We start from the raw sequence: 15,657 nt of genomic DNA on the forward strand, positions 1-15,657 counted from the left end.
TTGGGTAAGTCACTTGCCAGTCTGTGACCCTTTTCCCTGAAGTGTGAAATGTGTAAACCACACCCACCTCAGGGGTTTGTAGAGAGGATTAAATGAGATAAAGCAGGCAAAACGCAAACTACTGTCCTTGGCAAACTGCAAACTATTGACCACTTTTACAATCTCTCCTATTTTATAACCCTGATTCAGATGTCCTGGTCCTTGGGGATTTACCCAAACATGGGAGTGGCAGTTATATACCAGAAATGCCTTCCCATTACTCTGTGGACATTTCTGAAGAAAAAAATAATCTGGATTTCTGAATTACTAATCTGTGCCTCCCAAGCATCTGCATAGGCTTGTATCTGGAGTCCAAAGAGGGGACACCATATTTGAAAATCCTTTGTGTTTGAAATGGTCTTGCTAACATCTTTATATCATCTCAAGTATGGAATCATCCAAACAATTTAATTTAATAGAAGATAAATTCATCTTTTAAAATGTTTCTTCCTCAAAACATACGAATAGATTATATTTTCTTCAAAATCATTCTTTAAATAGTACAAAAGTGCACTGAGCATCTCTACTATGCAAAACATTAGTTTTTATGCAACTTGGATCAACTTTGTAAGTTCTCAAGACCATCTCATATATGGATTCCACATTCATTGCAGCAGATTGATAGGACCTTGGTAAATATATAATAGGACCATTATCTATTTATAATAGGATGAATAGTCAACACATATGAACCCTATTTCTTCTAACCATTGGTGAAATCAGGAGGAAGTAGAGATGAATTAGTAACACTCATTGTATCACATATTAGACCAATAAATTTGACCAAACATTATAGTTAGGATGATTCTTGGAATCATTTATATGGATCCAGCTTGGATTGGCTCTTGGTTTGAAGGAGTTAATAGTATACCAAGAACATGGGTCAATGCCTGGTGTTTGCTAACTTTAAAAAGAAATATGGCACAATGTTTATATTTTCTGCTTATTTGAAAATTTTCTCCATTCACTTAACACTATGTTACTGATCCAAAGACCATGGATGTGGGCGTGCTCGGTGTGGACAGTGCATGTATTTACTCAATTCTTCTTTTAGCAGCTTTGAAAGGAGTACCTTTTTTTTTTTAAGATTTTATTTATTTATTTGACAGAGAGAGACACAGAGAGAGAGGGAACACAAGAAGAGGGTGTGGGAGAGGGAGAAGCAGGCTTCCCACCGAGCAAGGAGCCCCCTGCGGGGCTCTATTCCAGGAGCTGGGATCATGACCCGAGCTGAAGGCAGACTGAGCCACCCGGCACCCCAAAAGGAGTACATTTTTGACCTGTTATGCCAAGTTGGCTCATCTATCTCACAAATCATCTTTAATTCACAAATTAAAGATACTGGAAATAATTACAAGTCCTTGGGAACCATCACAACCTTCTCTATCAATTAAGAAACAAGGTTTGTACAGTGAAAGGATTTCAGGTAATATAATACTTTACTTAGTTTCGCTTAAAAAGTTAGACATATGCAACTAGACTTTGAAAAAAAATGAAGTGCTTCAATCATGCATCCAAACATTCAAACAAATTACACTAGGTTGAACTCCTAGCTAAATTCAGGAATCCTAAGGTAAGATCCTCTTTTACATTCTGAAACAAGTGTGTAGTTGAAGTAGTATGTGTTTTAGTTGGAGATGATGCTTGCTTTTACAAAAAAAAAAAAAAAAAGACTTTTTAAATTGGTACACTATTTTTCAGAATAAAAAGTATTTTTCCTTCGGTCCTTGAAAGCTGGTTGAAAGTGCTATAAAAGAAGTTAGCTTTATTTTTATTTTGAAATTTTCTCATGGTTATGTGTGCATTAGAAATCACCTAAAGGGTATAGAAGGGTTCCTAATGAGAAGCAGTCCTCCAACTATTTTTTTCTTATTCCACCCTCAATCCCCAGGACCAATTTTTCTGACCATTTCTGTTTTCATTCTCCTATAGGCTATCTTCCTAACACTAGGTATGTTTGTATCTCCATTTCTTTATTTCCAACTTGAGACAATGTCTGTTTGCTTCCTAGGAAAGACGGGATTTACTTCATTCTATTTCATCTTCCCTCCCCCAGTCTCCTCCCAAAGTTTGACAGTTTTATCGTTACTTTGAGAACTTCCATCCGTTACCTTCTAACTTTGAATGAGTTACATACACTTCTACTTATCAAACCAGCAATTCCAGTCAGTAGTTTAACTACTTTTCTCTCCACCTTTCCTCCTCATTTTTCTGATTAACTTATTAAGCTGGTTAGTACATTCTCTTCTTCACACCCAAGCAATTCTTGCAAGTTTTGTCCATTGGTTGATTTTTAAAGTTGGAAACCAATTTGCAGTGTTTATATTACTATGACCATGTGAATATTGTTCACTGCCAGAGAAAATAGGATGAAATTTCCTTCCTTAAAGATCTAATGCCATGATGCTGGGAACACTTAAAGAAAAAAAATATTTCTAGAATCAAAGTCACCTGGATTCTTATTTTCTACACACCATTCAAGAACCAAGAATCATGGTGCATTTTATTTGGGCTTACATTTGGACCACAGTATTTTGTCATTTGTTTTATTTTCTTGAAAACTTTGTCTTTCTCTATGTGTAGTTATCAAAATCTTAAAGTTTCCATCTTTTTATGCAATTGTCTTTCTTAAAGCCCCCTCCCCCCTTTTTTTCATGGAGACCTCTTTCCTGAGGCCCTAATTTGGACCAGCTCATTTTCAGACTTGACATATAGCCATCGGCCCAGACTTGCATTAGAGGATTGCCTGGATTGTAGCCTCCCTTCCTGGGATCCAATATTTTCCTTTTATGATTTATCAAATATTTTTTTCTGTCCAGTAAAGGATACATGGAAGGTGAATTTTTGGAGACTCTTGTCTGTTTGAAATGTCTTTCTTTAGCGCTCACATTTGAGTAACAGTCATGACCTAGAGTTCTAAATCAAAAATATGTTTTCTCCTATGAATCTTTATTCTTTTATAAGCTGGTATTGCTGAAGAGAATTCCAATTCCAGTCTTAGTTTTATTTATTTTAATAAGCTGTTTTATTTATTCAGAAAATTGCAATACCTTTATCCTTGGAGTTCTTAAATTTTCAGATGGATAGTTGAAAAAATTCATTGAGGACTGGGCATTTGAATTATCAAAATCTATTAACGCTAAAGACTTCTAACTTAAATTCTCTGCTATTATTCTTCTGATGACTGGATAATTTCTTCTCATCTTTTTTTATTCAATTTTCTTTTTCTAGAACTCTTTTTAGTAGGACGTTGATGCTCTGTGCCTACCTTTTTCTCTCACAGTTTTTGTTAATCTTTCAGTCCTACCGATTGGGACAGAGTACCCCGCGCCCTTTTCCTCCTCCTTTTTAAAACAAATTTTTAATATCCTAATCACCTAAGCACACAAATTGTATTCTCTAACATTTTTGCTTTCCTTTTACGTAGCATTGTGTTTTTGTTACATTAACCTAATATCACCTCTGATTTCTCTGTTTATGTAAGAGAGGTTTTTGTTGTTTGCTCCTGTTTTGTTTACTGAATTACTGGTTATCTTTTTTTAGCTCCATAATCATCTTTTCTATTTATCTTGGTGTTTCTCTTTGATGCTGTTGATTTTTCACTCATTTGGTAATCTTTTTTTTTTTAAAGATTTTTATTTATTTGAGAGAGAGAGAATGAGAGGTAGAGAGCACGAGAGGGAAGGGGGTCAGAGGGAGAAGCAGATTCCCTGCTGAGCAGGGAGCCCGATGTGGGACTCGATCCCGGGACTCCAGGATCATGACCTGAGCCAAAGGCAGTCGCTTAACCAACTGAGCCACCCAGGCGCCCTCATTTGGCGATCTTATTTGCCTGTTCGTATTTAAGAAAAAAGAATGGTTAGAAGATATGTGTTTCTTTGGCAAATTTGCAAACATGTAAATAGTTCTATTCATGCCCCTCCCTTCAATATGCTATAAGACTTGTTCATATGAGTAAGGTGGGTCAACGGTCAGGCTCATCAAAGATTTACCAAGTAAGGTACTTGGTATGTGATTACATGTCACATGTCAGAATAATCAGAACTGTATTCAGAGCTTCAATATACACAGCAGCCTTACTGCTTCTCTCTTCAGATATCTCATTTAATTTCTTAAAAAAAAAAAAAAAAAGAATGTCCTGGGTTTTTTTTTTTTTTCCCCACAAACACATATAGGCTACCTGGAAGCACTATGCTTGACACAACCATCTTAAATACTGACTCTTAGATGATCATTCTCCTTCCACGTCATCTCTGCCCCTGAGCCCAAAGCCACTGTAGTGGTCTGGCAGAAACATTGACTCTCATCTCCCAGAGATGAGAGACATTTTTGCAGCAAATTCTGCTCTGCTCATTGATTTACACACTTCTGTCTACTTTCGGTCTCCCCAAATCTTGTTGGAATATCTATGATGATGTTGATAACCACCTGTCCTCTTTGGTTCTCTGTGTTTTTTAATTTTATATGTTTCATGTTTTTTTATTCATAAAGGCCTCAGGAGGAAAAGGGATTAATTCATTTCCTCAGTATATCATCTTGAATTGAAAGTCAAGAAAAGATATGCAAATTCTCAGTTTTTTAAAAGCTCATCATCTTGAAATAAATAAATATTAATGACATGCACGTTTAAAATTAATAACAATGAAACATTTGTTTCTTTTCCCTAAGAGAATTATAACAAGTTATCTTAAAGCTCTTGTGAACAAATGATAAATTTTAAGAGAAGGCCAAAAAACAGAAATTCCTCTTTAAGGTTTTTGTTTTTCAAGATGGAGATGTGCCCATAGCCAGTAAATGGACATGATATTTGAAGTTCAAAGGCTGAGTCATGTTTCAGGGTTAGAATATGAGGATCTTAAAGATGAACTAAATGTGTGTGTGTGTGTGTGTGTGTGTGTGTGTGTATTTCCCCTTTCTTTTAGAAACTAAGATACTGTCCATGTTTCATTGAAAAGATTTAGCCAGGATTATGGGATTTATGAAAAAAGGGTGTTTTATTATTTTACAAGAAGCTTTTTATCTGAATCATCAGTATATGGCTTGTTACTTACCAGTTCTGTCATCCTGGGATCTTTTTCCTCTAGAATTTATAATATGATAGCTCTTATTCCTAAAGGGATATAAAAAGTGCAGCTTCACTTCTGTGCCACTGAATACCATTTGGATTTCCAGTTTTACACTGTAGGGAAAAGAGCCATTAACTCTTTATTGAGAACTCATTTGGTACACAGGTATTAATTTAATTATTCCTTTATTGGAAGCATGGTTGAAGGCAGTTAAAAAGTTACTGATTTGACTTGTTTCTGGTAGTTGCATATATCTGATATTTTATTATAATCATAAATGAATTATGAATGATATCATAATGTATTATATTGTATTATTTTATAATTAAGCTATAAAATCATTCTTGTTTTAGTAGTGATAATATGATAAATTACTGCTAAAGGTCATGGTCCATAATAAAAGATACACATTTTTTTCTTTCAAAGAACTTACATATATGCCAAGATTTTGTGATAATTTTCTCATTTTAACTACTTAAATGTATAATGGAAATCATCTGTATCTGTTCCTCAAGAAGGTTCAGAATTGCAATATTAGGGAGTAATGCCTGTGCAAAGTGATTTCTAAATAAGGGCTATTAAAATGTCAGATGAATCAAATTCTCTGTATTTATAAAGGTTTATTTTCTCTGGAAATCATACTTGTAAACAATTTGCATTATCAAGGGAGTCAGCAATTGGAGGCTCTACTTTGTAGAAGTACAGTGGGGATGAAACATGGAACCGTACATTCATTGGATATACTGTAGTATAAGCTAGAGTGGAAATCTGTGACCCCAAATTGGGTGTATATGTTTAGTTATTGTAGATATATGGTTATGCTTTCGCTCTATAGCAATAATTTAAGGTTTCACCAGTGTTTCCAATTGCATTTCACTTCTTAGAATTTATGTCAAAAGTCAAAGGTCATGATTTTCAGCTATTAATCTTTCCTGTCTGGAAAAACAATCCAAGTGTGTTTTGTTGGAAGGGCTGCTTTAAGCGGTTGACTGTACGTTACCAAAGTTTAGAATGTTGCAGTTTATGTAACCAATCTCACTTATTTAAGTTTCAATGACAGATCTTTTTATTTTGTTTATCACCAAATAACAATGCAAACATGTCATGAAGCAGCCTTAGGCATGCTGTGTGGTCACTGAAAGCAGTATTTCTAAATGGATTTTTTGGTCTCAGTCTCTTAAAACTTTTTAAGAGCATTTTATTGTTATAAAGTCTCTTAAAACTTACTTAAAGCATCTTATTGTCAGATGCAAGTATGGAGGAAAAATAAGCTTTTTATTTACATAAAGATGAGAGTAAATCACTTTGTTTTCTTGATGATCAGTTATGTGTTTAAGCAGAAAAGCTATGTTATTACAGTATTTTTGTAGACAGCAGTTTAGGAGAAAAACTGCAAATGGTGTCATGGTGAAATGTGTTACTGGAAATTGAAATTCCAATCTTAAAATTAGGCATTTTATGTGTTTATCATATTAGAATAATTAAGTTTCTCCTGCAGATTAGAATGTAAACTTTCAGCAAAAGTATACTCTTGCTATATTTTAGTAACACAAATGTTATTATGAAAGCACTGTAGGGTTTTGGGCTTTTCTGGATAATTATGAGTAAATGATCATTTTGTAATGAAATCATCCTCGGCTTGTGACTCTCAACTGATTTTTCCATCTGGTGTTTGTCATGTAAAGATGTCCATTCAGCAGTATTAAGCAGTTTGAAAAATACTAACCAAACTTCAGTATTTACAGAGGGTCCTCATTCAATATGGTGTTCCCAGATTTCTCTCTTTCATATTTATATTCATTCTCTCTCTGTCCCTCTCTCTTTGGAGGGCATTTACTTCTTAGGAGGGCATAAAGGACATTTGAGTTTTATTCCTACTTCACCTAAAAAAGTTGAATTAGTGCAATCATTTTCTATCTCTTCTTTATTTGTCTTACATAGAAAATATAAATACTGCTCTAAACAGATTTTTTCGTTGGGTCACGTTGAGGTCTGCAAAAAATAAAGGCAATCAAACCATAGGATGTTTCTTTCTTTATCTCAATTTCTAAATTACCCTCTGATAATAAACTTTACAATAAACATCTCACTTCTACCACTACCCCCACCACCAACTGTACGTCCCCTTTTGAATCAAGCCTCCTTTTTATCCACATGATTAAGTGCAAATATCTAGTGCAGCCATATACCAGAAAATTTCTTGTAAAGCCTTTTCTTTCCCATGTTTGAATCACTATTTCATAGTTAAACTATTCACGGGTCCAGTTTTCCAGAAAGTTTCCAGAATATTAAAAAGAAGAGAAAAGAAAAGAAACTTCATCGAATTGAATGTTCAGAAGTGTCTTCTGTCAAGTTTTTCCTTGCTGGGTGTTTGCACTTGCCAGGCCTGCTGTCCTTCAGATGCATCTGCCCTGCCCTTTCTCTCTGCTCTTTTATCTTGGAGCAGGGCTTGACTTCTGCACCATGGGTTTCTTAGGTGACTTTCGGCTCAATTTTGCCGTCAGAAACACTACTGAGGGTTTGGAAGGCAGGAGTGGGGAAGGTGGAGTGATTTCACTTCTCTGGCCTTAACAGTGCCTCCCCCAGTTGGCACTGTCTCTTCTACTGGAGGATCCCAAAAATGGTTTCAGCATCCTCCATGAGAACATGGCCTTGAGTTCCAGTAACATGACTGGCCCCTTGTCCCTCAGGTGTAGATACCTATCGTTGCTAATGCACAGTTCGCTCTCCCATTCTGGCCTGGGATGATGCCTCCTCTGCACAGCTTTTGGGCCAGAGCCCATACCCTAAACCACCTGGCCAGGCCTTTGAGGTGAGGTGCCCCAGCACTGTGACTCTGAGGAGGGGAAGAAGGGAAGGGCCTCATGAGCAAGAAGGGTTTGTGTGATAGGTGGTGTGAGCCAGACTACTTACGAACGAGTCTAGGATGAGGAGCCACCAGCACCAAAGGGCTCCCAGCTGTGCTACCCCTATAGAACTCCCAACATCTTGTGAGATCCAGCTTCCTCTGGGAAGTGTGGCAGGGGCCACAGCACCTTAAAGTCTGAATCTAGCATTTTCTGAGCCATCTGTGACACTCAGCATGTTCCAGCCCATCCCCTCCCTCCTTGCCCTTCTTTCAGGATGTGCACTGACTCTTCCCACATGTTCCCAGAGTCACACAGTGCACCTGCGGGCTCCCACTGTGCCTCGTTGGCTTACCTGGAAAACCCCACACTCCAGCCACCAGGGATGAGGGCCTTTCTCCAGCCCTCCAGCATCACCCATAAAAGAGAAACATTTTTTTTCATGAATTAAAAAGTTTTTAGCCATAGAAAAACATTATTCCTCAGAACCAATTCTTGTTAAGTTCCCGGTGAAACGGTAAGCTTACAGAAAACGCCTTTCTCCTGAGCAGAAAATCACTGTGCTTTTGGTCCAATATAATCTTTGGGTTGCTTCACTTTACTCTGATTGCCTCTGTAGCCTCTTCTAAATCCTGATGTCACCAATTACCTGCCTTAAATTTCCTTTGTTTTAGCTACCCAAGACAGTTTATCTTTTTCTGGTTGGATCCGACCAGATACACAAGTCCATTTAGTGTCCCAGATGGAGGGCAGGATAAGAAGATGTCACCGTGTGCTTAACTTTGTCCTCTATGCTGTATGGTCGCATGTTTTCCATGCTAGTGCAAGAGCTGCCAGTAAATAGGGTAACTAAATAAAATGTGTGGTATGTCGGACAGTGATATGTGCAAGAGATAACAAGAGAAAGAAGAAGTGAATAGAAAGTGAGATTAGTTTTTTTTTTTTTTTTTTAATGGTCATGGCAAATTTAGATTAAACAAAACTCGGTCTCATGAGATTTCTCCTTAGCTGAGTCTTTTTCTCACTGGGGTGTTGCCTGGCACAAAACAGTTCTCAAACAGTCTTAATTTTAAAGTATAAATGTAAAGAAGGGAGTGATGTGTGCAGACTAGAGTAGTTGGCAGTAGTTTTATGGAAGAAACATGATTTCATTTAGTTCTTAAAACACAGAGAGGATTTAGAAAACACTACTTTTCTGTAACTGCCCCTAATTCAATCAGTATTCTTCTCCATTTCATATCATATGGAACCTTGGTAGAGATGATATTAAAGATGAGCTGCATGTATCTTCCTATTACAGTGTCACTTAGAAAGTAATGATGTATTTGCAAGTTGAATATATTTGTGTCCATATATGTGTATGTAAAAGTAAAGGGGAAGTGAAAATTTCTGATTACACATGAATTCCCCTAAATTCAATCCTGCTATTTCAATTACATTTACCTCATTTTTAATTTTGCTTTATCGAAAGGTATATTTAAGATATCAGTCTGTTTCAATAAACTCAAAATTACTTTCAAATTTGTTTGGTCTGTTGGAATTTTATGTTCATTTCTTCATTCAGCAAATACCTACCAAGTCTGAAGACTATCACAGTTTCTGAAGATACAACGAGACAAGAATGTCTGCCTTTATGGGCTTCCATTTTAACATAAGAGGTGGGGGAAAACAAGCAGGATAAAAATGTAAAATGTCTGACATGTTCAGTATTGGTAAATGATAGAGAAAAGAAATAAAGCGGAGAAGCCAGATGGGAAGTGCTTGTGTGAGTGTTCCAGTTTGAGACTGATTGGTCCAAGAAGGCCTCCAAGAAGAAGAGAAGGTTTCAATAAAAATGTGATGAAAGCAAAAGTCACAAGGCCTGCATATGTGTCTGAGGGAAGAGGATTTCAGGTAGAAGGAATAGCAACTACAAAGCCTGGTGGCGGGAAACACTCCCTAAGTGACTTAGCACCTGAGATTACTACCTTGCTGCAGGGAGGATCTGAGGTTAGGTTTGGTTTCACTTTGGATCATTTCCCATGGTTTTAGAAAAGTGGATTCATATCACCAAAAGCTAATGTACCAAGATACCAGTGAAATTTCCAAAATCAACCTTTTCTCCAATGAGTTCAACTTTCATGACCTTGATATTGTTTTCAATATTTTCCCAGTAAGTTTTGGTTTTTGAAAAATGATGGGCAAAGTAGGCAAGCATTTTGCATGGACCATTATGACCCAGGAGTTGGTGTTTAAGGTCACCATGCTGAAGAGAGGATAAGAAAGAGAATGTGTTCAGTTTTCTAATGTTAATAGAAAAGTAATGCTCAGATATATCAAGAGTCACACTGGGAGTTTGTAAATTCCACAAGAATGAAAATCTTGTTGTAGGTAAAGATTAGAAATCAGGAGTAAGATAAAGCCAGAAGGCTGACATACTTATTTTAGCTCCAGAGAGAAATGAAGCAAGACTTGGACCTCCTCTTTTGAGTTTTCAGCTGGTGCGTATCTCTGCTAATCAATGAGTTCAGAAAAGAAGAATTAAAATAAAACCAAATTCCAAAAACATGATTACTCAGTGAGAATGAAAATGCCTATGTGGAAAATATTTCAGATCAGACCCTCAGAAAACAAAAACTCTGAATTTCCAAGAAATGCTATTCATGTTGGCAGGGTGAACACAGGCACACCCCAGATCTCTGAACTAACATATATGAGGTGATAATGACTCACGGATTAGCATCCACACCCACCTTCAGCATAAAGAGTGATTCAAGGGCCAGTCCGTTCCGAATACCATAGCCAGTCAGGAAGCTGAAGGATTATCACTGAATGACACAAATTTAAAAGTGGCAATATGATACACTTTTGAAAGAAAATGCCTCCAAAGAACTTCTTAAGTATTCAGGTTTCATTTGGTTTTCTTTCTGAAATTTAGCAAGTACTTATAAAATAAACTACTTTTGATTCTGTGCCTATATCAAAGCATATTTGGTAAAGTTGCAAGAGGTATTTCATTATAAACTCTGCTTTCCTCTTCTAAAATTTTTCCTTTTGGGGCTTAGAAATTTCCGTGTCTGGTTTTATTCTTAATGGAAACTCCTTGGAAAAATGTGAAAAATCCATAGATCCAATAAATGCTTGGGAACTTTGGCGTGGGGACCTGGAGGTCTGCTTCCGCTGTCTTTATCAAAAATAAATGCAATTTCTATTCTTGTTATAGCTCAAAAATAGCATAATAAACCACTTCAAGTTTCCCACCAGATTAAACCTCCAGGGAGAGAAGTATGTAAGAGTAACATCATCCAACAGTATGAAAGGAGTACTGAGTCAGTTGGCATACGAAAAAATTTCATATGAAGGAGCAGGAGGTAATGGGGTCTCAACATGACAGAACTGAATCTAAACAGGGAAATCTGTCTTCCATTTTTGTCACCTCAGAACACAAAGCCAAATTGGAGTGACTTCATAGAAGAACAACAAAATGATTAGGGCACCAAGGCTTGATTTATGTGGCGAGATTAAAAGAGCACAGAGTAATGTATATTTTGGCTAAGTGATTGCTACGAAGAGCATGATAACAGTCTGCAAATATGTGAAAGATGTAAATGCCTCAGGAGAGGAAGAATCCTCTGGCAGGATGCAAATGGACAGCACAAAGGACAAAGAAGAAGTTAAAAATGAGAAGAGGAGAATGCTTTCTGAGAACTGATCCCATTCCTAGAAAATCAGTGAGTGTCCTCATTCTCAGGACATTTGAAATATTCTAATCAGGAGGCTTACTAAAGGAGCAGTTCTTTGCTGGTGTAATACTATGGAAATCAGTGACCCCTTGAGTCAAAGGAAGAAAGGAAGCACAGGTGTGTGTGTGTGTGCGTGTGTGTGTGTGTTTGTGTCTGTGTCTGCATGCACACACGTGCCACTCACATGGTACATGGAGTTGGGGAAGGAGAGGAAAGTCAGGCTAGTTGTACTTTGTTTGAAAAATTGACAAAGAAAAAAATAAGGAAAAAGAAAAATATTTCCCAGCTACACTGAAATGGAGAAGTTTTAAAAACTTATGAGTAACCAAGGGGAAAAAAAAATCTCCTATTGGATTTTGGAGATTGACCAAATATTAGAATCAACTCCCAAGGTCGTGTTGCCCTGAATGACATCATTCAGAGGATGTAGGTAATTATGTCTCAGCTCTGCTGCGCACACTTCCTAACCTCAAGGTTGGGGGGTAGTCATAACTACTTTTGGAGTACGTTGGAATTTTTTATTTAAACACCTCTTATCCAACCATAATATAAAATCTTCTTTGAAACAGTCTGTGTGTACCAGCCCGGACTGATGGTGCATCAACCTTTGTAAATGCAGAGTAAACAATATTGATTTGGAGAAATGGGGAGAAGAGGTGTTTTCATTCTCAGGCAGCCTTTCCCCGGCCCTCTGGCTCCCTTCAGCATGCCACATGCAGACACCAACACGTGCTAATCTCTGAAAGGCAACATTTACAACCATTATCCCTGGGAAGAAAATGGGGATAATCTTCCACAGAATTAATAAAAGGTTGGGGGACGGAGGGTGAGAAGGAGCATTTTATCTCTCTCTGCCCTCCTTCCCCCCTTAGTTTTGCAGCTAACCAACAGGAAGGCTGTTTACCTCTAGCAGTAGGTCAAGTTCACAGCCCTCTGCACAGCCAGCGCTCTGTGGAGTGACCAAGTGCTCCAGCTGCCATCCTCGTGAGACTGAGCACATCTGCTCAGAGATGTTTGCAGCATTCCCTGACCTGGGGCATGGGAACCTCAGAACATTTCCTAACCCAGGTCTCATTAGCTTGGTACAATTAGATTACTGAAGAATGCAGTTGACGAAAGGCACATATTATTTATAATTTCCATTAGCAGTAAAAATTGTTCCAGACAAAATTTCATAAGGCCATCTCATGTCATTTGTCATACGATTAATCTCACCAAGGGGTGGGGGTTGGGGAGGGGATGGCATAAAAGAATCATAGGAAATGTTTGCATGCCAAATAATTGATGTACTTTTATTTTTTTTTAATTTCCTTTCCTTTAGACAGGAACTATTACTACTCTTGTTTAGCAAGATTGTGCCTGTGTGTGTGTGTGTGTGTGTGTGTGTGTGTTTGGTTAATGCTGTGTATCATTTTTGGCAAATAGATATGATAAAAATTGTAAAATATTAGTTATCAACTTGTGAATTTTTAAGAGAATGAGTTCAGGGATAAGTAATTACTGGGTTGATGTTTACAGTTTACATTCTAAACTGTCATTAACAACACTTAAAAGTAACACATTGGTTGAAGTGGGAGGTAAGTGAGGGATCGGGGTCCGAAGAGGTAGTTTCCAGTGTTATTGATCTGTGTCAGGTACTTCTGCTCAGTCCCCTTGCAAAACACCCCCCAAAAATTTTCCCTGTAATTCAGTTTTCCCACTTGTATATTTAGGTGGTTACATCAAACAAACACTAAGAATCTGTGTAGATCTAAAGTCATTTAAGTTAATGGCTAATGATTAGATGAGATGAGATGAGTACAATTTAAAGTTTTATAAAAAGCCTGGTGATGGTATAAAAGAGGGCACGTATTGAAAGGAGCACTGAGTGTTATACGCAAACGATGAATCATGGAACACTACATCAAATAAATAAATAACTAAATAACTAAATAAATAGAGGAAAAAATAATAACACAGTGCTAAAAAAATAAAGTCATACAAAGTTATATTTATATATAGTGATAGACTAATATACTGCAACATGGATTCTTAGATTCTTTTTAGGAGAAAGCAGAAATAATTAAACTGATTTTTTAAATATGTACAGCAAATAGCAAATTAAATGGACAAAATGAACTTCCTCTCATAGCTGATTTCTTCCCTTCTTTACCTTTAGTGCGTACTTATGAGAGGATTCGTTATTAAAGGATTCTAACTATGGTAAAAAGGGTAAAAAGAAAGAAAATGTTCTTTTTTTGCTGGAATGATCCAAGAAGACTCTTCACTATACGGTGTTCTTGAGAAATAAATCCAAGCTAGTTTGGACTATAATAAAATATGGATATAAGGAGTTCAGAGGTCAAAGAGTTCGTTCTCAGTTCTATGATTCTCCCTAATGGAGGGCCCAGATCTATTTTCTATTTATACAGTTCCATATCATACTTTTTGAGATGATGCTTATACTAAGCATGTGGATTATTCTTTGATGCAGAAATTATGGAAAGAGAACATCAAATAAGGTTTCTCTTTGCTTTATGTTTTAATAATCCTTTAATAAAATAAGGACATTCTACTAGGAAAAAATGTTATGGTGGCTGGTAAATTTTTATGTCGTAAAATACAAACAATTATTCTACATCATGGGTTCAAACACATTAATTAATTAATTTAGTCATTAGTTCACTCATTTACCCACTAATTTAATAGACACTTATCAAGCAAATACAATTTGGCAGATACTTTGAGCATAAAAATAAAACAGTTGTGTAAATAAGTGCTGGGATGAGATATACTGGGAGCTCTGGGAATCCGAAATAAAGACACTTAACATTTATTTTTAATATTAGGAGGAATTTTCCATGGGGTGTTTCTTTTAAGCTGAGATTTAACAAATAACAGGGTTTAGCCAACTGGAAAAAAAATGATGCAGTGGGAAATGAGGTGGTGGTTTTATGGCGAAAATGATGCACAGAGACAGACCCCAAGGAAAGTGTTCCAGGTAGGGATTGCTGGGTTGAAAGGCTTGGATGGATATATACATACCCATCCATATATATATATATATATATATATATATGACAAATGATCCTCCAGAAATGTGATATCAATTTATATTCTCACTGAAAGTACCCAAGAGAGTCCATATTCCCACAAGTTTTACTAGGAATAGAAATCTTAAGATTTATTAGTTAAATACTGGTTGAGTGTCTTTTGCTCAATGCTATAGAGATTGTGGTCTACACAGAATTATCATGGATAAGACACAGCCTCTGTTCCCCAGGCACTTGTCATCCAATATGAGGAATTCTTAATCTCAGGAAACAAACTGAGGGTTGCTGGAGTGGGGGTGGGGTGGGAGGGATGGGGTGGCTGGGTGATAGACATTGGGGAGGGTATGTGCTATGGTGAGTGTTGTGAATTGTGCAAGACTGTTGAATCACAGATCTGTACCTCTGAAACAAATAATGCAATATATGTTAAGAAAAAAAAAGACAATAGCAGGAGGGGAAGAATGAAGGGGGGGAAATTGGAGAGGGAGACGAGCCATGAGAGACGATGGACTCTGAAAAACAAACTGAGGGTTCTAGAGGGGAGGGCGTGGGGGGATGGGTTAGCCTGGTGATGGCTATTAAAGAGGGCACATTCTGTGTGGAGCACTGGGTGTTATGCACAAACAATGAATCACGGAACACTACATCAAAAACGAATGATGTAATGTATAGTGATTAACATAACAATAAAAATTTAAAGAAAAAAAAGAACTAAAGCAAAGAACAATAATGAATTATATGTATTAAGAGCACAATTGTGAAATGCACTCAAAAGCTGGTGAGGTGTCAGTGGCGCCTGGTGGCTCAGTCAGTTAGCATTCAGCTCTTGATTTTGGCTCAGGTGCTGATCTCAAGATGGTGAGATCAAGCCCTGAATAGGGATCTGTGTTGGGCATGGAGTCTGCTTAAGATTCTCTCTCTCCCTTTCCCCCAACCCCGACTCTGGAGCGCT

Source organism: Eumetopias jubatus, unplaced genomic scaffold, assembly GCF_037043125.1.
Source record: "Eumetopias jubatus isolate StellerSeaLion01/CBP00866 unplaced genomic scaffold, mEumJub1_p1.0 scaffold_3, whole genome shotgun sequence".
NCBI lineage: Eukaryota > Metazoa > Chordata > Mammalia > Carnivora > Otariidae > Eumetopias > Eumetopias jubatus.